Source organism: Schistocerca cancellata, chromosome 9, assembly GCF_023864275.1.
Source record: "Schistocerca cancellata isolate TAMUIC-IGC-003103 chromosome 9, iqSchCanc2.1, whole genome shotgun sequence".
Lineage (NCBI taxonomy): Eukaryota > Metazoa > Arthropoda > Insecta > Orthoptera > Acrididae > Schistocerca > Schistocerca cancellata.
Genome location: NC_064634.1, coordinates 281714540 through 281741971, shown reverse-complemented (window position 1 = coordinate 281741971; position 27432 = coordinate 281714540).

Here is a 27432-nt window from a genome sequence, read left to right as displayed (position 1 = left end):
AGGCGATGTCGTGCTATCAGCAAAGGTACTCGCTGCCATAGCCATTAAAGCCAAATTTCGCCGCATTCTCCTAAGGTATACGTTCGTCGTACGCTCCACATTTATTTGTGCAGCTATTTCATCCAGTGTTGCTTGTCTGTTAGCGCTGAGAACTCCGCGCAAACTCCGTTGCTCCCAGTCGTTAAGCAAAGGCCGTCGGCCACTGTGTTGCCGTGGTGAGAGGTAATGTCTGAAATTTAGTATGCTCAGCACACTCTCGTTACTGCGGATCTAGGAATATTGAACTCCCTAATTGTTTCTGAAATGGAATGTCCTATGCATCTACCTGCAACTACCATTCCGCGTTCAAAGTCTGTTAATTCCCGTCGTGCGGCCATAATCACATCGGAAACCTTCTCACATGAGTCACATCAGTACAAATGACAGCTCCTCCAATTCACTGCCCTTTCATACCGTGTGTACGCGACACTAGTGCCATCTGCTTATGTGTATATTGGTATCCCATAACTTTTGTCATGTCAGTACATAACTTTGTCCTCTTTCTACTGTCAAATGCTAACTAAACGTATTTGCCACGGGACTGTCCATAGCAAATCTTGTATAGACTCGTCCCACTCTGAAGCTACAGTACGTCCCGGCCAGCTGTTGTATGCCTGCTCGCGTAATCTCACTTTGTGGCCTTCACTTCCGAACGTACGGCAGATATACATTAGCACGTTAACGGGACAATCAAGTAGTGCCCGGTTTCCTTTTATACAACTATCACACTAAAGGAAGAGCCTGCTAAGTCCTATTTCCATCGCTACATTCCAGTTTGGGTTAAAGAACTGTTACTACACTAGGAAAATACGTCACTGGTAGCAATATTGACTCTTTAGAACCGAGTGTAAGCCTATACTGAATTACTTATTAAAGAAAGCCGTTTGTTTCATTTCTAAGCTTAAGATGGACGTGGGGTTCGGTCATTTTGACCTAGAACAAACCTGTTAACAGAAAGCACAGCACTTGTTCCCTTCAGCTTATTTTGACTTTATTTGTTTCATCAGTACGTGTCTTGGCGTTGTAGCTGGACATATGTCAACTCTGAGGAAACCATTATTACTATCTGTAATTGTTGGTTTTAATATTGTTATCAGTAACGTTTTAAAGGTGTTCGGTAATTTGCTGTTGCACCTATATTATAATACGTTTTTTACTATCTGACAGTTGCACATATTCAATGCCGACAGCTGCTTGATTACGCAAAGATTTTATTTTATGCAAGCTTTTTATTACTGTTGCGTAGTTATTTGAAAACAAGATGGGCGTAACTAGAGGCTTTGACTACGTAAACTTTCGACCATCCTTTTGAAATGTACTTTGTTTTAATTATTGAAAATGATTAATGTTATATATTACTTTCAGCCGGCCGGAGTGGCCGTGCGGTTCTAGGCGCTTCAGTCCGGAACCGCGTGACCGCTACGGTCGCAGGTTCGAAGCCTGTCATGGATGTGTGTGATGTCCTTAGGTTAGTTAGGTTTAAGTAGTTCTAAGTTCTAGGGGACTTATGACCTCAGCAATGAGTCCCATAGTGCTCAGAGCCATTTGAACCCAAATACTACTTTGGCCACAAGAAAATGTAATTTAAACAAGTTAAAGAAACGCCACAAATTCGGTATAAATGTTTGAATTAATGACAGCTAATTTCACTAGTGACTTAATAAAATCTTAAGACAGTCAGACATTGTCGTTTCAGATTTATACGTTATACGGAAGTACTAAGGAATGAAGAGACACACATGAAGTTCTCTGAGGCCATAGATATAACGATAATGAACAGCTTCGTAGGCAATTCAGTTGAATATATCTCTAAAAATGGCGATCACAGAATTTGGAAAGAAAACTTAGGTACAACAAAGGTAACTGCGAGGGAACCATGTGTAACAGAAGAATTACTCCAGCTGATCGACAAAAGAAGGAAGAATAAAAATGATCAGGGAAATTCAGGAATACAGAAAAACTAGTCACTTACGAACGAGATAAGTGGCGGTGACATTAAGACTGCAATCGGAATTCCACTGTCAAATACGGAGGAGGAAAGAGTAAAGTAGAAAGAGTGAAGTAGAAAGAGTAAAGTGAAGGTCTCTACGGGAGGAAGACATGTCTGGAATGATAGAAGAAGAAACAGGGGTCGATATAGATGAGACAGGGGATGCAGTATTAGAATCTGATTTAAAAGCTTTGGAAGACTTAAGATCGAGTAAGGCAGATGGGATAGATAACATTCCATCGAAATTTCTAAAATCATTGAAGGAAGTGGCATCAAAACGACTGGAGGAAATGGCAACAAAACGACTATTCACATTGGTGTGTAGAATCTATGAGATTGGCAACATACCATCAGACGTTCGGAACAATATCATCCACACAATCCCGAAGATTGCAAGAGCTGACTAGTGCAAGAATTATCTCTCCATCAGCTTAACAGCTCACGCATCCAAGTTACTGACAAGAATAATATACAAAAGAATAGAACGTAAAATTGAGGATCTGTTAGATGACGATCAGTTTGGCTTAGGAAAGGTAAAATAACCAGAGAGGCAGTTCTGTCGTTGCTGTTGGTAATGAAGCAAGACTGAAGAAAAATCAAGACACATTCACTGTATTTGTCGTCTAGGAAAAAACTTTCGACAGTGTAAAATGATGGAAGAAGTTTGAAATCCTGATGAAAATAGGGATTAGCTATGGGGGGAAAAGGGTAAAATACAATGTCTACAATAACGAGGAGCAACAATAAGACTGGAAGGCCAAGAACGAAGTTCTCCGGTTAAAAAAGGTGTACAGCAGGGCTGGAGTCTTTCGCCCCTACTGTTCGATCTATACAACGAGGGAAATAAATGGAAGATACAAAAGTGGGATTAAAATTCAGGGTGAAACGACATCCTGTGACAAGATTCGCTGAAGACATTACTATACTGAATGAAAGTGAAAAAGAATTACAGGATGTGTTGAATCGAATGATCCGTCTAATGAGCACAGAATCTGGATTGAGAGTATATCGAAGAAAGACCAAAGTACTGAGAGGTTGTAGAACTGAGAACAGTGAGAAATTTAATATCAAAATACCGTATCACGAAGCAAACGAGGTGAAGGAATTCTGGTACCTAGACAGCAAAAAACCCATGACGGTCGGAGCAAGAAGAGCATCTAAAGCAGACTAGCGCTGGCAGAAAGGATATTCCTGGACAAGAGAAGTCTGCTAGTAATAACCGTAGGATTTGAGGAGTAAATTTCTGAGAACGTATTGTCAGTGAGGCATGGACTGTGGGAAAACTCGAGCAGAAGAGGCACGAAGCATCTGAAATCAGGTACTACAGAAGAATGTTGAAAATTAGGTGGACTGATAGGTTAAGGAATGAGAAGGTTCTCCACAGAATTGGCGAGGAAATAAACGTATGGAAACAGTAAGAGAAGAAGGGACAGGATGACTGGATATCTGTCAAGACATAGGAGAATAACTCCCATGAACTAGAGGGAGCTGTAGAGGGTAAAAACTCGAGAGAAAGACAGAGAGTGGAATACACACAGCAAATAACTGAGGAAGTAGGTTGCAAGCGCTATTCTAAGATGAAGAGGTTAGTACAGGAGATGAAATAGTGGCGGGCTCCATCAAACCAGTCAGAAGCTTGCCGCAAAAAGAGAGAGAGAGAGAGAGAGAGAGAGACAGAGACAGACAGACAGACACACAGAGAGAGCACTATGGGACTTAACATCTGAGGTCATCAGTCCCCTAGAACTTAGAACTACTTAAACCTAACTAACCGAAGGGCATCACACACATCCATGCCCGAGGCAGGATTCGAACCCGCGACCGTAGCGGTCGCGCTGTTCTAGACTGAAGCGCTTAGAACCGCTCGGCCGCACCGGCAGGCAGAGTACTGCAAGAAAATTGTTTTCTCGTCTTAAGGAGGACTGTTTCGATGTTAGTGACTGTCCATGTACATGAAGACCTTAGAGGTTTGATGAAGGTCGTTTAGATGCGTTAATCCACAATGATCCGCATCAGTGTACTCGAGAACTGGCAGATGTGATGAATTGTGATCATTTCACCACCGCACAACACTTACATGCAGCATAGAAGGCTCAAAGATCGCGTGTACAGGTAGGCATGCTTTACGCCACAGTCACAAAAATCAACAGGTAGCCACATCGCCATCTCTGGTTTCTCGTTAACAACACCGACCACTTCTATGCTGTAGCGTTACTGGTGACGAGGAGTGGTGTCTTTATGCTAGAAGAAGGGCAAAGAAGGAATGGTTGAGCCTAAAAAAATCTCCAACTGCCCGTACATAGAATTCATGCTTCCACAAAAGATTATGTTAATCGTCCGGTGGAACAGCGACTGTGCGGTGTACTACAAACTGCTTCTCCGAGGTGTAACCATTACTGCTGACGTTTGTTGTCAACAACTGTGGCATCTTACAGACGTAATCCAGTAACAACGACTTGGGAAACCCCGTGAAGTGATGCTACCCCACGATACACCTGCCCGACTTCTGCTAGAGTGACAAAAAACACTGTAAAGGAGCATGGTTGCGAAGTCGTTCCGCACCCACTTTATTCACTAATCTTGTGTCTTCGAATTTCCAACTTTTCCGCTCTCTACCGAACAACCTTTAAGGAACTTTTTTTCAGGATGATTTGGGCTCCGAACGTGGCACGTGGCTCGACAAGTTCTTCGCCTCAAAACCAAGTGGTTTCTACAGTCGCGTAATGACAAAGCTGCCCCAGCTCTGGCACACTGTTGTAAATAGTGAAGGAAAATATATTACTGATGACTAAAGTTTCCGTAATGCCTATCTGTTGTGTTAACTTGTACCAACCAAATAACTACAGTACTGCAGTAACTTCAGTCAAATTGAAATTTCCTGCTGTTGGTCGTATGTTCGATTACATATTTGTAGTGTGATCCGCATAGATGTGATCTGGAGGAGAAAGATATTTCGTACACCTTCCGTTTACTTCCTTCCTTCCTTACGTACTTACTTGTTTCAAATTTAATTGAGCTAAAGACTGCATCAATAACAATGTAAAAGAAAAATAAGATTTTTCAATTTGGTTGTTGTTTTCTGTTAACTGAATATTTTTTCCTGTTATCAAGCAAACAACGCTTAATATTTTATGTTCAAGAAAATTCATCAGATAAATCCAATATGTTGTTCTTAATAAAAGAAATAATAACATAACAACAGTTACATGTATGCCATATGCAGTAAATTTACAGTCAGTGCTATTTACTTAAAGAATATTTAACGGTACCAGCTACCTTTAAGAAGTATTCTTTTTTTCGACGTACTTACGTGTTTTCATACGTCTCTCTCATTAAGTTAAAACAATAATTATTCTAATTACAATTATAGTAATCGTCCAGTTAATATTTACCAACTATACAGAGCTCACAGCCATGCAGTTTCTTAGATGCTGAATAGTTGTTTTCATTACTTTTTCATGTGAACTCTAATTTATTCTTTGTATTTACATCATTTTTCTTTCAAAATCTCTTGCGATCGCTGATTCAGGTGTACTATTGTCTGCCCTGGCGATAATTATGTTCCTCTGGTTGGTGTAAGTTCCATTACAATGTTCACAGATCTCGCTGTCCGCAGCTCGTGGTCTAGTGGCTAGCGTTGCTACCTCTCGATCACGGGCTCCCGGGTTCAATTCCCAACCGAGTTATTTTCTCTGTCCGGGGTCCGTGTGTTTGTGTTGTCCTCATCATTTCATCATCATCCTCATCATTCGTGACCGTGGCTAGAATGGACTGTGAAAAAAATTGGACTGTGAATAAATTGGGACTGCGTATGGGCGCTGATGACCACGTAGTTGAGAGCCAAACCAAACGTCATCATCATCGTCACAGATCGCGCTTCCACCGACGGGTAGGATGTTTCAGATACTCTCGGTCATCTGTGGTCATACGAACAAACAAAAAAGAAACTTCAATTCGTTCCTTAAGCTCCTTCCTATTCCTATTTTAAACCTATACTACTTTCTTTATAATATTTCATTTATAGTGTTTCAGTATGTACGTTCTTAACTTATTCCGACTAGCAAAAAAATTCACTACAAAGTCCACAGTACTTCCACGGGAAAAATCCTTTAGTACGCCGAGACAACACAAAACAAAGACGTGCTATAAAAGGTACAAAATTCCACCGTCTTAAACCCAGATTTTTAATCATGCACCTGAAGAAATAAAGCGAGATTCATATGCAAAAGATACTGAAAAATGTCTTGGTAACAAAAAGACCAGAAAATAGTTTGGCCTGAGGCTGAGTGAGTCGTTTTGTAGCAGGAAGTAACGCTCGGGCAAAAAGTTTCGAGACTGGATTAATAAAATTAGAGAAAACTTAAGATAGTGGTTTTAGCGCCTCATACCTCCTACACAGTCTCAACTTGAGTACAACGCACAGAACGTTCATACGACAGCACGAAACTGACAGAAAAGTGGTTCCTTAGGATGGTGTTCAAGTCGCGCGTCACTATGGCACCTTCTTCGGTTTTGACGAAGCGTCAGAGACCCATTCTACACGTTGTCATTTTGTGGTAGGTTTGTATTGATAACAAGTCTCATCACTTGTGATGATTTTTTCCAGAAAAGGATTCTTCGTGTTTTTAATTTCAGTCAGCTCGCGTCAGGCATCCATGCGTCGTCGTTTTGCTTCGGGAGTCAAGGTGTGATGCACAAACTTTGCACACATTTTTCTCTTCTTCAAAACGTTTTTAATGTTGTCTTGAACTTTTGATTTAGTGATGTTCAGTTCGTTCTTCCATTGCTATTAGTGGCACACTTTTCGCACACTATGGCCGCACTTCAGTACTTAATTCTGCCTGTTCACAGCTGACTGGTCTGGTGCACGTCTGTTGTTTACATTTGTTAGTTTAAGCTGCCACCGTACTCACTGCGCTGACGTTGCTTGTATGTCAGGAATAAAAACCAGTCTCGGAACTTGCTGAATCTTGTACGTCGTCGTGGAGAGTGAGGTCTCTTTAACATCCGCTAACAATCCATTTGTTTGTGATGTTAAATACACCGCTTATCAGAATCTGACTGCTTGATATTGTGTTCGATCGCATTCCTTAGGCTGGAATTGCGTCCGCAACATATGGTGGTTTGTGACCCAAAAGCGAGTACCAAAAATAGAGAATTAACTCGCCGTACAGCGAGATAAGTAATCACAAACGTAATGTAGTTGCCTCTTTGGTGCCTTCATCATCCTAAAGCGAAACTGATTAACATCTGACAATCTCTCTTCTTTCCATTCTTCTGTATATTACTCATGTATGCAATTTTGATACATGAGCTGTTAAGCTGATTGTGCAGTAGTTCTCGCATTTATCATCCCTCGCTATTGCTATTTTTGGTACTGTGTGGATGATATTCTTTCGAAAGTCTAATGGTATGTCTCTAATCTCTTAGGTTCCAAACACTAACTGGAATAAACGTTTGCTTGCCATTTTCTCCAAATTCTGAAGATATGTTATCTATCCCATCCTCGTTGTTTATTGGGTAGTCTTCCAAAGCTTTGTTAGACTCTGACTCTAATACCAGACATTCTCTCTTTTCCCAATCAACATCCATTTCTCTTCTTCGTAGAGCTCTTCAATATGATCTCTTCACTTTCTCTCTGCGTTCAGTAGTTTAATTCCTTTTGCATACTCAGCGTCGATGCCTTTGGTTTTAATTTTACCGGAAGTTATTTTGTCGTAGGTACATGCTCAATCTGTCTTTCCGATGACTATTTCCTCACATTTTACCTGCAGCCACTTCTCTTTAGCACTAATAAATCGCTCTTGGGCGCCAAAACACATGTATTTCTTTTATTTTTCTTTTCTTGTTACCCGTTTCGGCATCGCTATCGCCATCGCCATCGCTTGGACACTGATGTTAAGGAGAAATGATTAGAATTGACTAGATACTGTGTATCGATTAACATCTGCTGGAAATATTTTGGCGACCGAGACAAGAGTAATCCGTTAGTTGCCGAACATGGTCGCCGGTCCTTTAAAGGACTCCTTGTTTAAAGTAATGGAATTTCACTTTAGCGTCCCTGCAGTTCCTCTTCATACTGCAAACAATTTTAGATCCAGAGCATCCGCAGCTGCTGAAGGTCGCGATGAATGAAAACACGGCTGACAGCAAGTAAAACTTTGTTTCAATTGGCCACAGTACCGCTTTCACAGCTTACAGCCGCATCTTCAGGGCAACCTAAATATTTAAGAACTGAAATACAGTTATAAAATGTGTTGGAAATTTGTGCTATTACATAAAGATTAATGGAAGATTTGTACTCACAAAAGTTATTATTTTAATCCATTTTAGGTGAACCCAACGTTATAAGTCAAAATATTGTCAGTCAGAGAATACTGTCAATATTTAAAACACGAGACGAACGAAGGCTGCTTTGGAAGATGGTCATGAAAATATGCTCTACAAATGTTGCCGGGTAGATCGAACCGATATACTGGCCATTCTTTGCACGTCCTATTATCTATAATATCTATAATAAACAGAAAGAGTGCACAAGACTAAAATCAATTTAGAAATATACCGTAGGTACAAAATAGAATAAACTAGGCAGGCCGCTTTATTACTATCTGAAGCTAGACAGGGAAGGCACAGTTGGCAAGAGTGGGCCCTGCCTTCACCGACCATTAGGAGACGCTGAATGCCCAGATAAATATTACCTGTAACTTGGACTAGTATCACAATTCTTGTCGAAAGTCTTGTAATCCTCCCTAGAAAAGGCAAACGCTAGGATTTGAATCTATTTAAGGACTGTTTTCAGAACACGTTAAATAATCAGTTGAATTTAAGGAATCGTAATATTTTGGCATAATTTGATTGCTCGTACGGTTAACTCTACCGTAAGGGAACGACCCAGCGCTTTTAGTCCCGTATATATTACGACATAGCGTCCACGTGATAGGTAGTGTTTACCTGGGCAGTCAGCGTTTCTGGTGTCCGGTGAAGACAGAGCATACATTTTGCAAGATGCACCTTTCGCATTCTACTTTGTACCTACGGTCTAGCTCTGTTTCCAGCTTAACTACGTTTGAGCTATAGCTTCGAAATCTGTTTTAGCCATTAGTGGTGTTTCTTTTCTTATAGATACTAGGACGTGCAAAGAATGGCCAGAATATCGTTTCGGACTACGCAGAAACAGTAGTAAAGGATATTACATGGGCCACGTTTCCAAGTAGCCTTCGTTCGACTAACTTTCTAATACTGAAGGTATTCTCTGAATGCCAATACCTTGACTATGAACGTAGGGTCCACCTGTAGAGGACTAAATGTAATAATTTTTGTGAGTACAAGCCTCCAAATAACTTTATATAAGAGCACAAAATTGCAATACATTTTACAATTATATTTCAATTCATAAATACACTGAAGCACCAAAGAATGTAGTATAGGCATACGTATTCAAACACAGATATATGTAAACAGGCGCCGGCCGGCGTGGCCTTGCGGTTCTAGGCGCTACAGTCTGGAACCGAGCGACCGCTACGGTCGCAGGTTCGAATCCTGCCTCGGGCATGGATGTATGTGATGACCTTAGGTTAGTTAGGTTTAATTAGTTCTAAGTTCTAGGCGACTGATGACCTCAGTAGTTAAGTCGCTTAGTGCTCAGAGTCATTTGTAAACAGGCAGAAAATGGGGCTGCTGTTGACAACGCCTCTATAAGACAAAAGGTGTCTGGCGCTGTTGTTAGATCTATTATTGCTGGTACAATGGCAGGTTATCAAGATTTAAGTGATTTTGTACGTGGTGTTACAGTTGGCGCACGAGCGATGGGACACAGTACCTCAGAGTTAGCGATGAAGTCCTTACTTCATCGCTACCTCTGACCATTTCCGTACGAAGAATTTCACAAGTGTACCGCGAATATGAAGAATCCGGTAAAACATCAGATCTCCGACATCGCTGCGGCTGGGAAAAGATCCTGCAATAACGGCACCAACGACGACTCAAGAGAATCGTTCGAGGTCTCAGAAGTGCAGCCCTCCCGAAAATTCAGTGCTGGGCCATCAGAAAGTGTCAGCGTCCAAAACATTCAGCGAAACATTATCGATATGGGTTTTCGGAGCCGAAGGCCCACTAGTGTACCCTTGAAGGTTTCACGACACAAAGCTTTATGCCTCGCGTGGGCCTGTCAACCACAGACATGTTGATGACTGGAAACATGTTGCCTGCTCGGGCGAGTCTCGTTTCAAATTGTATCGAGCGGATTGATGTGTACGGCTATGGAGACCACCTCATGAATCCATGGACCCTGCATGTCAGCACCGGACTGTTCAAGCTGGCGAATGCTCTGTAATGGTGTGGAGTGTATGCAGTTGGAGTGATATCGGACTCGTGATACGACTAGATACGGCTCTGACATGTGAGACGTACGTAAGCATCCTGTCTGATAACCTGCATTCATTCATGTCCATTGTGGATTCCAGAATTGCTACAGAGTGGCTCCAAGAACACTCTTCTTAATTTAAACACTTCCGCTGGCCACCAAAGTGCCCAGACATGAACATTATTGAGCATTAAACGTCCTGGCAGATTAAAACTGTGTGCCGGACCGAGACTCGAATTCGGGACCTTTGCCTTTCGCGGGCAAGTGCTCTACCATCTGAGCTACCCAAGCACGACTCACGCCCCGTCTTCACAGCTTTACTTCTGCCAGTTTTAATCTGCCAGGAAGTTTCATATCAGCGCACACTCCGCTGCAGAGTGAAAATCTGATTATTGAGCATATCTGGAACTCCTTGCAACGTGCTGCTCAGAAGAGATCTCCACCCTCTCGTACTCCTATAGATTTATAGGCTGTCCTGCAGGATTAATTGTGTGAATTCCCTCCAGCATTATTCAGGCCTTAGTCGAGTTCATGCCACGTCGTGTTTGGGCACCTCTGCTTGCTCGCCGGGGTCCTACATGATATTAGGCAGGTGCACCTGTTTATTTGGCTCTTTAGTGAATATAGATCGCAATGGAGATGGCGGCTGTGAGCCGTGAAACTGGTAGTGCGCTCAATTAACACCATTTGTTAGTGATGTCTTGATTCATTATGAGCTCCTGGTATTCCTAAGAGATTTAAATTTTTGTATTCTATTCTCTTCCTGAACTTCTTTTTATTTTCTTATTTTTTTCTGTTATCCACGTTTTCACAGCAGCTACTGTTTATTAGTGAAAGTTAAACATTAGTAAATTAGCTTTGTAACAGGTTGTCGCAGGATCTGAAACTTATACCAACGAGCAGCATTGCACAAAGCTCATTACCTTGACTGAAGAAGAGAAGCAACCTTATATTTAATCACGACCGTGTTCCTAGTCAACGCCATGCCCCAATACGTGCTACCTTTGCAAATTACTGTTATTTGGCGGAGACCACCGCCGATAATTCTGAGAGTCCGGGTCGCATACCGGAAGCGGCCCGTCGCGGGTGCTAAGGACGTGACTTGGCGTGACGTGGAAAACCGCAGAACTGCGCCCCGGGCGGGGCGTAACGAGCAGTCCGAGCTGGGGCAGGCCCCTTCCTGGAAGGCTGGTCCACCGCCCCGGCGTCGTTCCACGTAATTTGGGGGCTCCCTACCGTTTATTACTTCCGACATCGGCCTGCCCACTTCCACACTTTCCACTCACAACCGCGCTCGACCGCTGCCTGCGCTGCGAATCATGTCGTCGATGTAGTAGGATGCTACGTAATGACTCTCGCGTAACAGCAGTTTCATTAACGGAAGAGCTGCTAAGAATTTTTGTGGATTGTAGACCAGTACATAAGTAGTAAAGCACGATTAAGAAATCTGTTGAAGCTTGTAAATTGTTCATTATGCTACTAGTGGAGGTTATTGGCTTCTGGTTAAACCTCAATTCCTGCATGACAGGAGCGTTGTCTCTTTCGTTGTTGTGCGTGTCTGCGAATGAATCATGCCGGTTATTGCTTAGGCGAGCGTACCTCCGATATCCTATTAAGAAAACAGCACAAGAATGATACAGTGTTCTATTATTTGGCTTTTTAAACGAACTTGCCACTGTAAGGTAAAGGTCTGCAGCCTGTGTGTATTCGCTATGAAACACACGTAGACAGTTCTACGGAAGAAGCTTTACCGAAATCAAACTTAGCTTTCAAAATATTTTATCCATATTCTTGAGCCTTTCAAATTAAAATGCACTTTCACAGTTTTGAACACGTACGTTTCCCACAAGCTAAACCGGAACGCCGCAAAACCCAGTAGCCGGCCGGTGTGGCCGAGCGGTTCTAGGCCCTTCAGTCTGGAACCGCGCGACCGCTACGGTCGTAGGTTCGAATCCTACCTCGGGCATGGGTGTGCGTGATGTCTTTAGGTTAGTTGGGTTTAAGTAGTTCTAAGTTCTAGGGGACTGATGACCTCAGATGTTAAGTCCCATAGTGCTCAGAGCCATTTGAACCATTTGAAAACCCAGTATTTATAATGAAAATTGCCGACTAGCTTGTAAACGTAAGCAGAAGCAGTTACCTTTTTCATACCACAAACTCCTTTTGCGTAACTATTTTCCCAACACTTTCGCTTTTGATAAATCAGAATAGAAATTCACTTTTCCTTTAAAAGAGTTACATTTGTCTCTTTTCACAATGTACGAACATAACAAAAAGAGAGCTGAAGCATATCAGTCGAAGAGCTGAGCAGCAGAGAGTGAAACAATAAGGAAAACAATACACATTGGATAGCTTTACGTTCCTTATACTAGAGTCATATTCAGGAAAAACAGAACACCTTGATCGACTACAGATAGCCGGCAGCTATGACCGAGCGGTTCTACACGCTTCAGTCCGGAACCGCCCTGCTGCTACGGTCGCAGGTTCGAATCCTGCTTCGGGCATGGATGTGTGTGATGCCCTTAGGTTAGTTAGGTTTAAGTAGTTCTAAGTCCAGGGGAATGATGACCTCAGATGTTAAGTCCCATAATGCTTGGAGCAATTTGAACCATTTTTGACTGCAGATAGGACGTTCATATTCGCAGAACATGTACGTTAGTAAGTTCTTCAGAAATGATTAGCATTTCAGTCGCCTCGGTCCAGCATACCTCCTGTTGCCTAGTAGGCAAGGGTCCGCCATGGTCCCTGATAACTTGTTCCACGTGTGATAGCACTGATGCGTAGAAGGTGAGAATGGCGTCTTGTGGTGTAGCCATCCATGCTGCATCCATTTGATACCAAAGTTAATCTGTAGTGGTTGGCATTGGGTCACAGTGTTGCACCCGTTTCGTTTCACCATATCCCAACATTTTCCATTGGCGACAAGTCTGGTGCTCTGGTAGGCCAGGGCAAAAGGCTGACATCTTGTGACACCAATAAGGCACTTGTTCGTGCAGCAACATGTGGTCGTGCATTGCCTTGCTGAAAAATGGCGTCTGGGGTGTTGTTCAGAAAGCATATGGCTAGGATGACAGGATGGCATTCACGTAGGTCACACCTGTCACAGTGCTCCGGACACGCACCAGCTGTGATTTATGGCTGTACCAGTAGCCCCCACGCCATAAGGCCTTGAGTTGGCGCTGTATGTCTTGTGCGAATGCAGTCATACCGCTCCCCCTGAGTGCGGCGAACTAAAATAAGGCCATTATTTTCAAACAAACAGAACCTGGATTCGTCCGAAAACACTATGTGGCCATTCCTGTCCCCAGTGACGTCGATCCATACACCATTGCCTTCTAACATGTTTCTGCACATTCGTCAATATCGGCTGCAGAAGTGGACGACGCGCACGTAACCCATGCCGTAATAAACAGCGACGGACTGTCGTCCCTGACAGTGTACGATGTGTTACACTGTTACATTCTTGCACCAGAGTCGAGGATGACGCAGATCTATCCTCCAATGCCATCCGGAAGCGGTGTCGATCTTCCCGGGGAGTGGTCTGGATGGTCCGACCTGATCCATATCGTCATGTTGCACGGCCTTGCTTGAACCATTCTGCTCAAACCCGTTGCACTGCCGAAACACTTAGTCCCTCACGAGTAGCAACTTGTCGGATGGATGCAGCACGTTCTCTCATGCCAATAACGTCCCCTCTTTCAAAATCACTGATTTTCAGGACGGTTCGTGCATACTTCTGCGAGGCGTCCTTCACATCTGCTTAAGTCACACTTTGGTTTATAGCGACAACGAGGGCCGGACGTACATTTCACATGTAGGTGTAGGTTATCGATATTGCCCTTGAGTTCGCTGGTCGACATTGTTCAAATGCTAAGCCTTTGTGCATGTCCTGTGAATATGAACGTCCTGTCTCGAGTCGTTCAAGGTGTTTCGTTTTTTCTGAACATGAGTGAATATTATTCTTAGTTATTTTGACTTTTTCGGTCTCAATATTACTTAAATGTCTGTGTTTGCCGGCCGCGGTGGCAGAGCAGTTCTAGACGCTTCAGTCCGGAACCGCGCGCCTTCTACGGTCGCAGGTTCGAATCCTGCCTCGGGCATAGATGTGTGTGATGTTCTTAGGTTAGTTAGGTTTAAGTAGTTTCTAAGTCTAGGGGACTGATGACCTCCCATAGCGCTTAGAGCAATTTGAACCATTTTTTGGGTATGTGTTTATAAAACATTATTTCCTTGTGTTCTCTAATCGCTAAGAATCTTAACATCGCATCTCTCATCGAAATAGATGAGTGGCTACACAGGGAACTGAAATTTCAGGTTTTCTTCTCCTAGGAAGCTGCCTTCACAACGGCTGACGAATGTCCTCTATCCGTTGTAAAGCAGTCTTAGCTTCACCTCATGTCTTCCAGCAAGCGGGTGTACTGGACTTCACTGCAGCGGAATTGGGTTACTAAAATAAAACGGAATTCTCCTTACAACAAGCTTTTTACATTTTCTAAATTTATTGGGTCTACAACTTTGCTTCCGCCGTTTTGCAATACAAGGCAGCACCGGCAAGTCGTGGTTCACGTAGCAGGTCGTAAGTGTCATACAGTAAGCTTAGCCATTTGTAAACATAACGCCATCAGAAAGTTATCCTCCATTGAATATTTCAACTTACGAGCCCAGTTCTCGTTATTTGCATGAAACTTTATTTTTACGTTTTAATATAAAGAAATCTGCAGCTGCGTCTCATAAAATTCTGGGTAAGACCTATGGTGAGGCTAATATTAGTGAAAGAGTGTGCAGAGAACGGTTTCAAAGCTCGAGTAACGGTGATTTTGCCGTTGAAGATCGGCGTCGCAATGGAAGATGCAAAGCTTTCGGAGCCACTGAAACCGACTGGAACAATCCCAGGAGATCATTATCGAAGGCAGCTGATGCATTTGAGCCGAGTACTGAAAGACAAAAGGTCACAATACAGCGACAGATATGAAAAGATGATTTTGCAGGATGATAATTCTCGACCCCACGTCGCAAAAGGTGTCAAAAGATACTTGGAACCGTTGAAATGGAATGTCCCACCCCACCGTCGCATTCTCCAGACATTGCTCCCACTGACTAGCCTTGTTTCGATGAGTGGTACACGGCCTGGCTGACCAACGTCTTCGGTCGTATAAAGAAGTGCAAAATTAGATGGATTCATGGATTCTCTCAAAAGGCGCCCGGTTATTCCACCAAGGCATTAATATGATGGCCGGATGTTGGGAGAAAGTAGTAATTGTAAACAGAATTGTAAATTTTTGAAGGTCTTCATAGTATACAAACTTTGAGTAAAAACGGTGGAGGCAAAGTTTTGGACCTAATATTCTGGGAGAGAGCGAGAATACCAGAAATGTGGTAAACAGCTGTTGTACACTCAATTTCTTAAGAAAGTAAATTGAAAAGACTGGAATAATAATAGGTGACTAAGTCTTTTAACGGGTGGGTGTAAAGTAAGTGCAAAAATTTTAACTCTAAGTTTAAGAATAATAGCTGAAACAATTTTAACTGAGGACCAAAGTGGATGTAGATTAGGAAGAACAGCACTGGATACTGTATTCAATTTGGTTAATAAAGGAATTTAATAATGAGACGCACATATGACAAGGCGCTTGACACTTTAAACAGGGTGAACTAGATTCAAATGGTTCAAATGGCTCTGAGCACTATGGGACTTAACATCTGTGGTCATCAGTCCCCTAGAACTTAGAACTACTTAAACCTAACTAACCTAAGGACATCACACACATCCATGCCCGAGGAAGGATTCGAACCTGCGACCGTAGCAGTCCCGCGGTTCCGGACTGTGCGCATGGTGAACTAGGTAAATATTACAGGGAATTCTATGATACTTAATGTGGGTCAGAAAAAGCTTATATAATTAAACCTAAATTAGTAATATAAGCAGGGAAAAAAAAGTAAGACTGTCATTACAACGCCGGGTGGAGTGACCGTGCGGTTCTAGGCGCTACAGTCTGGAGCCGAGCGACCGCTACGGTCGCAGGTTCGAATCCTGCCTCGGTCATGGATGTGTGTTATGTCTTTAGGTTAGTTAGGTTTAATTAGTTCTAAGTTCTAGGCGACTGATGACCTCGGAAGTTAAGTCGCATAGTGCTCAGAGTAGTTAAATAACAACCATCATATAAAAACGTCAACATTTGCAGACGACAAAACTTTAATACCCAACTCAGAAGAAGAATTACAAAGAAATATTTTAAAATTAAACCAAATTGCTCAAAATTATAATTTCGGAATATACACAGAAAAGACAAAAGCAGTGGAATTCAGAGGAAAACAACAGGCGTAACAAATAGTGAAAACAGACAAAGTAATCGAGCAAGTAAATGATATTAAAGTAACTACCTGGGGTGCTGCATTTCTTGTGGTCATTTTGAAGATATAAAGAATAGGACAGCAAGTCAGGCTGTCTGTACAACATTAGAAAGAGCATTAAATAAAAAGACGTCCAAAGAAAAGTTGGTGATATTCTGTAAAACATTTGCTGTTCCATTGCTACTTTACACTTCTGAAGCTTGGATATAAATAAGGAAGGCGTACTGGTAAATCAGGTAGCGACATTAGACATGAAATTCCTCAGATCAGTTGAAGGATGTAAGCTAGGCGATGGAATAGGTAGAGAAGATATATCCTAAAACGCTATGGAACGTCATATACTCAGAGCGGTAAGGGAGATAGGCCGGCACAGGAAACGATGGAGATAAGAAGCCGAAGCCAGAACAATTTCCTCGAACCTAATCCGTGAATGTAGATGATGATGATTTAGAAATGAGAATATATGTTCCGATAGGATGTCAGAACTGTTACAGAACCATACAAACATCAGTCGTAAGATGTCTGTCATATTACTGTGTCCAATATATGGATGAATGTCATTGCGAAACAAGTGAATCCTGCTGTTTATGTTGACTTTGAGTGTCCGAGCCAAATTATGTTGGTATAATAGAGTAAACATAAACTCGTCTGTAGGCTCTGACGGGTCCTTCGGTGAAGACCGACCGCCGTGTCATCTTCAGCCAAGTCCGCAGTCCGTGGTCTAGTGGCTAGCGTTGCTGCCTCTGAATCACGGGGACCTGGGTTCGATTCCCGGCCGGGTTGGGGATTTTCTCTGCCTGGGGACTGGGTGTTTGCGTTCTTCTCATCGCTTTATCATAATCATCATCATTCGTGACAGTGGCTAGCTTGGACTGTTTAAAATGTTGGGACTTGTACGGGCGCTGATGACCTCGCAGCTGAGCGCCCCACAAATCAAACATCATCATCATCATCATCTTCAGCCAACGACATGAATGAATGCGGTGTGGAGATCCGTGGAGACAGCTCGCCGCTTTGCCAACGAATTCGGTATTCATGACCTGGAGTTGCCGCTACTCGGCCAAGCAAGTCTGAGTCCAGCCAGTTCCAGTCCTCCAGCCACGGAAAAATCACTGGCGACACCGGGTATCGATCCCCGGTCCTCTTCACGGGAGTCAGTGGCATTGATTACCCGGTTACGAAGGCAAACTATTGGTGTAGTACTAGGTTTTAAACTTTACCACTAATGTCCTGTCGGTTTCGTTGGCCTGCGACTGATAGCAGCAGCAGGGGAGCGTTCCAAAGTGCCGCCCGACTTAGAAGTTTGTAAAAAAACAGAAAAGTGTCATTGAGTTCCTCACTGCTGGAGAAATACCACCAATTTAAATCTATCGACGCTTGCTAAAGATGTATGGGGACGAAGCAGCAGACGTAAATAACGTGAGGCGGTTGGTACGGCACTTCAATAATCGTGAAAAGACTGGGTGCGTAAACCCTCTCCCACGTACTTTACAACAGTTTGTAGAGTGTATATGTAGAAATCACGTCCCACCCGATCATCCATAGCTGCCATCACTCAAAACGAGCTGATCAAGTCATCCCTGGTGACAGATTGATACCAAGGAATTGTGTGCACAGCGAAACGTCAGGTGTAATCCATTAGACAATGAGACTAAATGTTACGCAACCTTGGTTATAGTGATGTGGGTGCGAGTTGAGTCCCGCGGATACTTATAAAAAAAATCGAATGCAAATTTTCCAGGACTTACTGGTCCAATGCCAGGCTGAAGGTGACAATTCTCTCAGCACCATGATCAACCGAGATGAGATCTCTGGTCACCGCTATGAACCAGAATCCAAAAGACAGTCCAGGGAGTGGTGACACGCGAATTCCCCAACGTAGTTCAGAGAACTTTCACTTGCAGACAAGGACATGTGCATATCGCGATATGCAGGATGTGGTTCTTTCGCATCTCTACGTGCCTAAAACGACTGTCCGTTCGGAACGCACCAGGATGACACTGCCTAGACCGAAAACCCAGATTTCCAGAGTCAGTAGACGAAGAGAAGAATACAAACATTTGTATGCAGTTCTATAGCACCAGTCCTCACAATAGTTTTGCGACCATGGAACCCTTAGCAAAAATTGGCTGGACTGTCCTATCACATCCATTGTAAAGTCCTCATTTAAACTCTCCAGTCTTCCATTTCTTTGGGCTTATCAAAGACAGATTATCTGACCAACATTTTACAGACTCATAAGCCGTGATAGCAGTAAGACAGCGAATGGTTTGGGTATTTACGAGTACGCCACGCAAACTCTTGTTCATAGTTGACAAGCGACCGTAACGAATGATGGTGAAAATGGAGAAAACGACAGAGTGTATGCGAATTCTTCTTCTTATTGTGCTTTTTGTATCCGTTGTAGTTGCACGTTTAAAAAATTAACATCAATGGAAAACATTTTCCTTAAGAGAAAAACAGTCAATAGAGATCATGGTTATCCTGTGATGCCACACGGGCTTTACAGTGACGTGGCGAGCTCTTTGAAATGAGTCAAGATACATATTGGCAGCTGATCCTGTTCCATGGAAAATAAATGTGTAAAGACCTGGCAGAGTATTTAGTGGCGACTAAAGAACTACAATTCGTACATCGAATTCCGGAAATGCCATACAGGGTTTTTATGTATATATTTCTGTGGCTAATACTGGCGTTTGGGCCGCGCGGGGTAGCCGAGCGGTCTCAGGCGTCTTGTCACGTTCCGCGCGGCTTCCCCCGTCGGAGGTTCGAGTCCTCCCTCGGACATGGGTGTGTGTTACGTCCTTAGCGTAAGTTAGTTTAAGTTAGATTCAGTTGTGTGTAAGCTTAGGGACCGATGACCTCTGCAGTGTGGTCTCGTAAGACCTTACCACAAATTTCCAAAACTGGCGTTTGACGTCCGTATAATCGCTCATGTGCTTGCATTAGCTTACTTCTGAATCCCTGGGAGTTAATAGTATCTTTCCGGAGACATACGAAGAAATGTCTCTTCATACGCCCACTCCATATGATGATTTCTCATACCAGGACCCCCCACCTCCAACATGATATTTTTTACTTTTGAGTTGTTACCAGTTTCCCTTTAGAGAAATTTGCAAAAAGAAAAGTTCTGGAAACTAATGTGAGGTTTGTCTGCGAGGAGTACATTCAAGTAGTTGTGTAGACTGTCAATGACTGGTGTGGCGACTGGCAGTTGACGCTGGCTGTACAAATAAAATTTAACATGTTGCTTATAAATGGGGAAGACATCCATTACTGTTCGATTACGCGATCACTGGAAACAGTAACAGCCGTAAAATACCTAGAAGCAATCGTCCGGAGCGATCTAATGTGGAATGATCACGTTGTGGGAATGATCACGTCGTAGGAAAAGCAAACGGTATTTTGAGATTCAGTGGATGAATCAAAGGAAATGTAATTATCCACGAAAGAAGTGGTATACAAAATCTCGTCTCTCCGATTACTAGGTATTGCATATCAATTTGGAACCCATCTCAGGATGGATTAATAGATTGAAGCGCCAAAGGAACTGGTAAAAGCATGCGTATTCAAATACAGAGATATGTAAAAAGGCAGGATACGGCGCTTTGGTCGGAAAGGCTTATATAAGACAACAAGTGTCTGTCGCAGTTGTTAGATCGGTTACTGCTGCTAAAATGGCAGGTTACCAAGATTTAAGTGAGTTTGAACGTGGTGTTATAGTAGCCCACGAACGATGAGACACAGCATCTCCGAGGTAGTGATGAAATGGAGATTTTCCCGTACGACCATTTCACGAGTGTACAGTGAATATGCGGAATCCGGTAAAACATCAAATCTCCGACATCGCTGCAGCCGGAAAAAGATCCTGTAAGAACAGGATCAACGACGACTGAAGAGAATCGCTCATTTTGGTACAACCCTTCCGCGAATTGCTGTAGATTTCAATGCTGGGCCGTCAACAAGTGTCAGCGTACGAACCATTTAACGAAACATCATCGATATGGTCTTTCGAACCCGAAGGCCCACTCGAGTACCCTTGATGACACAGAGCTTTACGCCTCGACTGGGTCCGTCACCACCGACATTGGACTGTTGATGACTGGAAACATGTTGCCTGGTCGAACGAGTCTCGTTTCAAATTTTATCGAGCGGATAGACATGTGCGGGTGTGGAGACCACCTCATGAATTCATGGACCCTGCATGTCAGCAGGGTACTGTTCAAGCGGGTGGAGGCTCAGTAATGGTGTGAGTCGTGTGCAGTTGAAGTGATATGGGACCTCTGATACGTCTAGATACGACTCTGACAGGTGACACGTACGTAAGCACCCTGTCTGATCACCTGCATCCATTCATGTCCATTGCATCCATTCAGATATTATTCGAGTCCATGCCATGTCGTGTTGCGGCACTTCCGCGCACTTGGGCAGTTCCAGCAGGACAATGCGATATCCCACACGTCCAGAATTGATACAGAGTGGCTCCAGCAACACTCTTGTGGGTTTAAACACTTCCGCTGGTCACCAAACTCCCCAGGCATGAACATTATTGGGCATATCTGGGATGCCTTGAACGTGCTGTCCTGAAGCGATCTCCACCCCCTCGTACTCTTACGGATTTATGGACAGCCCTGCAGGATTCATGGTGTCAGTTCCCTCCAGCACTGCTTCAGACATTATTCGAGTCCATGCCATGTCGTGTTGCGGCACTTCTGCGTGCAGGCAGTGTACCAGTTTCTTTGGCTCTTCAGCGTAGAAGAGATAAAGAAGATCCAACGAAGAGTGGAGCATTTTGCCAGGGGATCTTTAAAAAGTGTGAGAGCTTTACAAAGATACTCAAAACTCAAGAGGCAGACTCTGCACGAGTTTTTGTTTAAATGGTTACTGTCAAACTGGAGACGCTTACTGTTCACGTCCCGATGACATAACTAACCGCCTCCACCTCCCCCACCTCGTCACACATTGTAAGATATCATGCAGAAGAACATGTAGATGTAAAAGTGGATGTCGTCCATTGCAGTGATTTAATGTTGCTTAATCCGCCAGTCTGCTGCTGTAAGGGGCTGCACATGGTCGGGGCCAATCCTCCGAACCTCCGATAGCCTTTAACCCTAGGTGCAGTTGTAGGCTCATCTTTGCAGAAGTCTCAGCACTCTGTCGTACAGTTAAGCACCCTTTCGGGTATTGTAGTTGATGAGTTACAATGCAACGAATTACGGATGATCGCATACTAAAATGTCGAAACCGGCCACGATTTCTGTGACCCGAGTATGAGGAATACAATAGGAAAATTATACCTCTACTGTTCCACTCTCGAATCACGCTTAGGAACTTAACTCTAAAATCTTTCCTTACGAATTTTGTTTAATAATAATAATAAAAAATACTTCAGCGTTCGGAAGAGGAAAAATGCCGATCGAAGCTTCGTGAGAAGATTTCTGCGCAATGAAAAATGTTTTTGTTTAAATGATTCATCGAACTTGCCTTCATATTCGCGACACGGTCTATGGTTTTTTGTAATAACACAAAACGAGAAATTCTTTGAAGTTTTTCAGTGTCTGTCATTCCTGTGTGGACAGGATTCCATAATGCAGTAACCTGGAAGACAATGGACAGGTATGGCGTAAGCAGATTCTTTAGTGGAGTTTTTGGATTTTCTAAATAAGTACTTGGTTATCAAAAGAAAATTAAATAGAGGAAACGCAAGAGTGGGGCTAATAATGAATAATAAAGTAGGAATGAAGAGGCTAAAAACACGTATAATGAGATACAGAAACTACTCAGTTCATTGAGGGCACGAGTAGTCAACTGAGACGTGGAAGTGGAATACCAAGGAAATTGTGTCGACGCAACTCAAATTCACTCAGAATAATTCACTATGTAAGTCTTGTGCATACACAAAAATCGCAGAGTGCCAATCACCTAACGGTAATGTTATAGATACTTCAGAGTCTTTATTTTCTTTCCCTGTTTTGTTTTTAGGGTTTACAAAATGATTGTGTATAGGTTTAGAGATAGAAGATTGGATAAAACGAAGTGGTGGGTACTTCTTGTGGCAGGCAAACAAACCTGCTTTCTGCGAACCGGAAAGGTCAGAAAACTCTGTCAAAATTAGAAAACCAACTTTGCGTGGCAGCAGCAGTTTCGTAGTTAGGTGATGCGCTACTGTGTAATAAAAGTAACACATTAAGGTGACAAAGGTCATGGGACAGCAATAGAGGGCGGCAGTATCTCGTACACAAGGTGTAAAAGGGCAGTGAATTGTGGGAGCTGACATTTGTACTGGAGTAATTCACATGTTAGTTGGAACTAGGTGCACAGGACATTCCATTTCAGATGTCGTTAGGGAATTCAGTATTCCCAGATCCACAGTGTCAAGAGCGTGCCGAAAATATCAGATTTCAGGCATTACTCCTCACCACGGATAACACAGTGGCCGACGGCCTTCACCAAGCGAGGTGGCGCAATGGTTAGCACATGGGAGTCGCATTCGGGAGGACGACGGTTCAATCACGCGTCCGGCCGTCCTGATTTAGGTTTTCCGTGATTTCCCTAGAGCACTTCAGGCAAATGCCAGGATGGTTCCGTTGAAAGGGCACGGCCGATTTCCTCCCCCATCCCTTCATAATCCGAGCTTGTGCTCCGTCTCTAATGACCTCGTTGTCGACGGGACGTTAAACATTAATTTCTTCGTCCTTCGTGTAATGACCGAGAGCAGCAGCGTTTGCGTAGAACTGTCAGTGCTAATAGACATCAACATTGCCCGAAATAACCGCAGAAATCAATGTGAGACGTACGATGAACGTATCTGTTACGACAGTGCGGCGAAATTTGGATTTAATGGGTTTGCGGCAACAACGACCTAGACTTCTTTTCCCTGTAGCGCATCTCCTAGGTTCGTGACCATATCGGTTGGACCCTAGACGACTCGAAAACCGTGGCCTGGTCCAATGAGTGGCGATTTTACTCAGCTGACGGTAGGGGATTGAGTGTGGTGCTGAACCCCCAAGAGGCCACGGATCCAAATTGTCAAGAAGGCTTCTATGGAAATGACTGGGTCCTCTTGTACAATGAACAGATGGGAATGATTGTGTTCGGCTACTGGAGACCATTTTCAGCCATTCATGGACTTCATGTCCCCAAACATAGAATTTTTATGGATGGCAATGAGCCATGTCACTGTGCCACGAATGTCCGTGATTGGTTTGAAGCACATTCTGGACAATTTGAGCAAATAATTTGGGCACCCAGATCATGATACTTCGAACTGCACGTACTCAGAGGAGTTTTCTGTAGGATCGGATAATGTGACCGTACACAAGTGTGTCTGTAATGTATCACACACATAAATACTGGGCGAGGTCAGTGCGTCTAGAGTTGCCATCGTTTGGATACTGTTCCAGAATAACGTAATTACCCTCGGTGGGTTAAGTTATTGCCTAAACAATTTTATTTTTGATGTGTTTTGAGAAATGCTTTGAGCAGTATTAAATACGAAACTTGACTGGGTCCTCTTGTACAATGAACCCATGGGAATGATTATGTTCGGCTACTGGGGACCATTTTCAACCATTCATGAACTTCATGTTCCCAAACATAGAATTTTTATGGATGGCAATGAGCCATGTCACGAAATGTGATACAGCCACAGTTGCCTAACCAAATGGCTAAATGGTTCAAATGGCTCTGAGCACTATGCGACTTAACATCTTAGGTCATCAGTCGCCTAGAACTTAGAACTACTTAAACCTAACTAACCTAAGGACATCACACACATCCATGCCCGAGGCAGGATTCGAACCTGCGACCGTAGCAGTCCCGCGGTTCCAGACTGCAGCTCCTAGAACCGCACGGCCACCGCGGCCGGCGTTGCCTAATCACCCAGTACGAGACGAAAGGATAGGCGCCAGTTGTAAATTGTGGAGGCGCTTCATCAGGACTCCTGCCATTGTTACTCGGCGGGAGCTGCCTGGGGGGGCGGGTCTCCTTTCGTCACCCGATCCAGGGGACTCGTCGGCGCCGACAATTAGACTGATGCGACGGCCACCGCGGGGGCGGTCACCTATTGTCCGTCACAATTAGCCGCCAATTGGCGGGAAGTTGCCGCTGTCCCGAGAGACGCAGCTGTGACGCAGCGGCAAGTGGACTTCGCGGCCGAGCGACGCCCACCACATCGATCCCGGCTCTGGGGTCGACCTCTCAGCGCTCTGGTTGGCTGCCGCCAGCTAACCGGCTTACGGTCCGTCGTGGAAGAGACGCGTTCCGTGACCCAAGCTGATCATTCGCCGTCGACAGCGGGTCGTCGAATCTCCAAAGGCCTAGATGGTAGAGCTGCGTCATATGAGAATCCGTGATATTTTGTCTCTTACCCAGCAATCCCTGAAATTGAAAAAATCAAACTATAGCATCCACGAATGAAAGAAGACGCGACTGAAAGTGACTCTCGTCTACATGTACCTGTACATCTACACTGTGGTGAAAGACGTCATGGAGTAGCGGTATGCACATATACAAATGGCGGTAGTATCGGGTGCACAACATATAAAAGTGCAGTGCATTGACGGGGATCTCATTTGTACTTATGTGATTCACAGGAAAAGCTATCCGACGTAATTATGGCGGCACGACGGGAATTAACAGACTTTGAACGTGAAAAGATAGGTGCAGCTAGATGTACAGGACATTTCATTTCAGAAATCGTTAAGGAATTCAATACTCCGAGATCCGTAGTGTCAAGAGTGTGCCTAGACTATCAAATTTCAATTACCTCTCACCGTGGACGACGCAGTAGCGGACGGCCTTAGCTTAGCGACCGAGTGCAGCGACTTTTTCTCAGAGTTGTCAGTGCTAACAGACAAGTAACACTACGTGAAATAACCGCAGAAATCAATGTGGGACGTATCCGGTAGGACGGAGCTGCGAAATTTGGCTTTAGTGGGCTATGGCAACAGACGACCGACGCAAATACATTTGATAACAGCACGACATCGCCTACTGCGCCTCTCCTGGGCTCGTGACCATATTGGTTGGAGCCTAGACAACTGGAAAACCTTGGTCTGGCCAGATGAATCCCGATTTAGGTTGGTAAGAGCTGATGATAATGTTCGAGTGTGGTCAACAAGGCTTTGTGCACGCTGGTGGTGGCTCCATAATGGTGTGGACTGTGTAGACGTGGGCTGGGTCCTCTGGTCCTCTGGTCCAACTGAGCGATCATTCACTGGAAATGCTTATGTTCGATTACGGCTACATGGAGATCAGTTGCCGCTCTTAGTCTACTTCCTGTTCCCAAACAATGATGGAATTTTTATGGATGACAACGCGCCATGTCAGCGGGCCACAGTGGTTCTTGATTGGTTTGAAGAACATTCTGAACAATTGGAGCGAGTCACTTTGTCACCCAGATAGCCCGACATAACTCCCATCGAACACTTATGGGACGTAATCGAGAGGTCAGTTCGTTCACAAAATCCTCCACCGGCAACACTTTTGCAATTAAAGACAGCTATACAGGCAGCATGGCTCAACATTTCGGCAGGGGACTTCCAGCGTCTTGAGCCCATGTCACGTCACGATGCTGCACTATACCGGGCAAAAGGAGGTCCCACATGATATGAGGAGATATCCAATGAGCGTTGTAACCTCAGTGTACATCTACACGTATCCTTCTGAAACCACCTTCCGTGTGTTGTGAAGTGTATCTATGATACCACTATCGTTTTGCACCTTCTCCGTTCCATTATTGAGTGGTACGTGGGAAGAACGAATGTGTATAAACTTCCATATGAGCTCTGATTTTTCTGATTTTTTTTCATGTGCTAATTTCTCGCGACACATGTCGTATAATATGATGCCCGACTCTTCTTCAATTGTAAGCCTTCGGAAATTCAACAGTAACCTACTCCGTGGTACACGCGTCTCTTGTAACGTCCATCACTGGGCTATGTTGGGCACCTTCGCAACGCTCCATGACGAACATTGCCGCTCTTTGTTGGACCGCCTCCATCTGTTCCCTTAGCAGTACCTGGCAAGAGCCGTATAATGATGAGCAATGTTAGCAACCGGTCCAGCAAGTGTTTTGTAAGCTACTTCTTTTGTGGATGAAATACGTTTTCTCATGATTATTGCGGTATGTTGGGGACCTCCGTAACGCTCCATGACGAACATTTCCGCTCTTTGTTGGGCCGCATCCATCTTTTCCGTTAACAGTACCTGGCAAGAGCCCTAGAATGATGAGCAATATTCAACAATCGGTCCAGCAAGTGTTTTGTAAGCTACTTTTTTTGCAGTTGAATTACATTTGCTTATGATTCTTCCTCTAAAAATCAGCCTGATATCTGCTTTTTCTACAATTTGTTATATGTGGTCACTCGAGGCTCTGGATGGAATAGGCCGATAAAGTGTTTTGTAAGCCATCTCTTTTGTGGATGAATTGCATTTCCTTATGATTCTTCCTACAAATTTCAACCTGATATCCACTTTTTCCTACAGTTTGTTTTATATGGTCTTTCGAGATTCGGATGGTTACTCCTACTACGGTAAGTAGTTTTTCCTTCGTCGGGGACTACAGTCACAATTTTCTCTTTGAATAAAATTGCCTTTTTTGACTGTGAATTTTTTTATTATTGGTTTACTTCCTGTTATCGCTATTTCTCCTTTAGAGCCATTATCAGGTGCAAAGGTGAAACGGTCA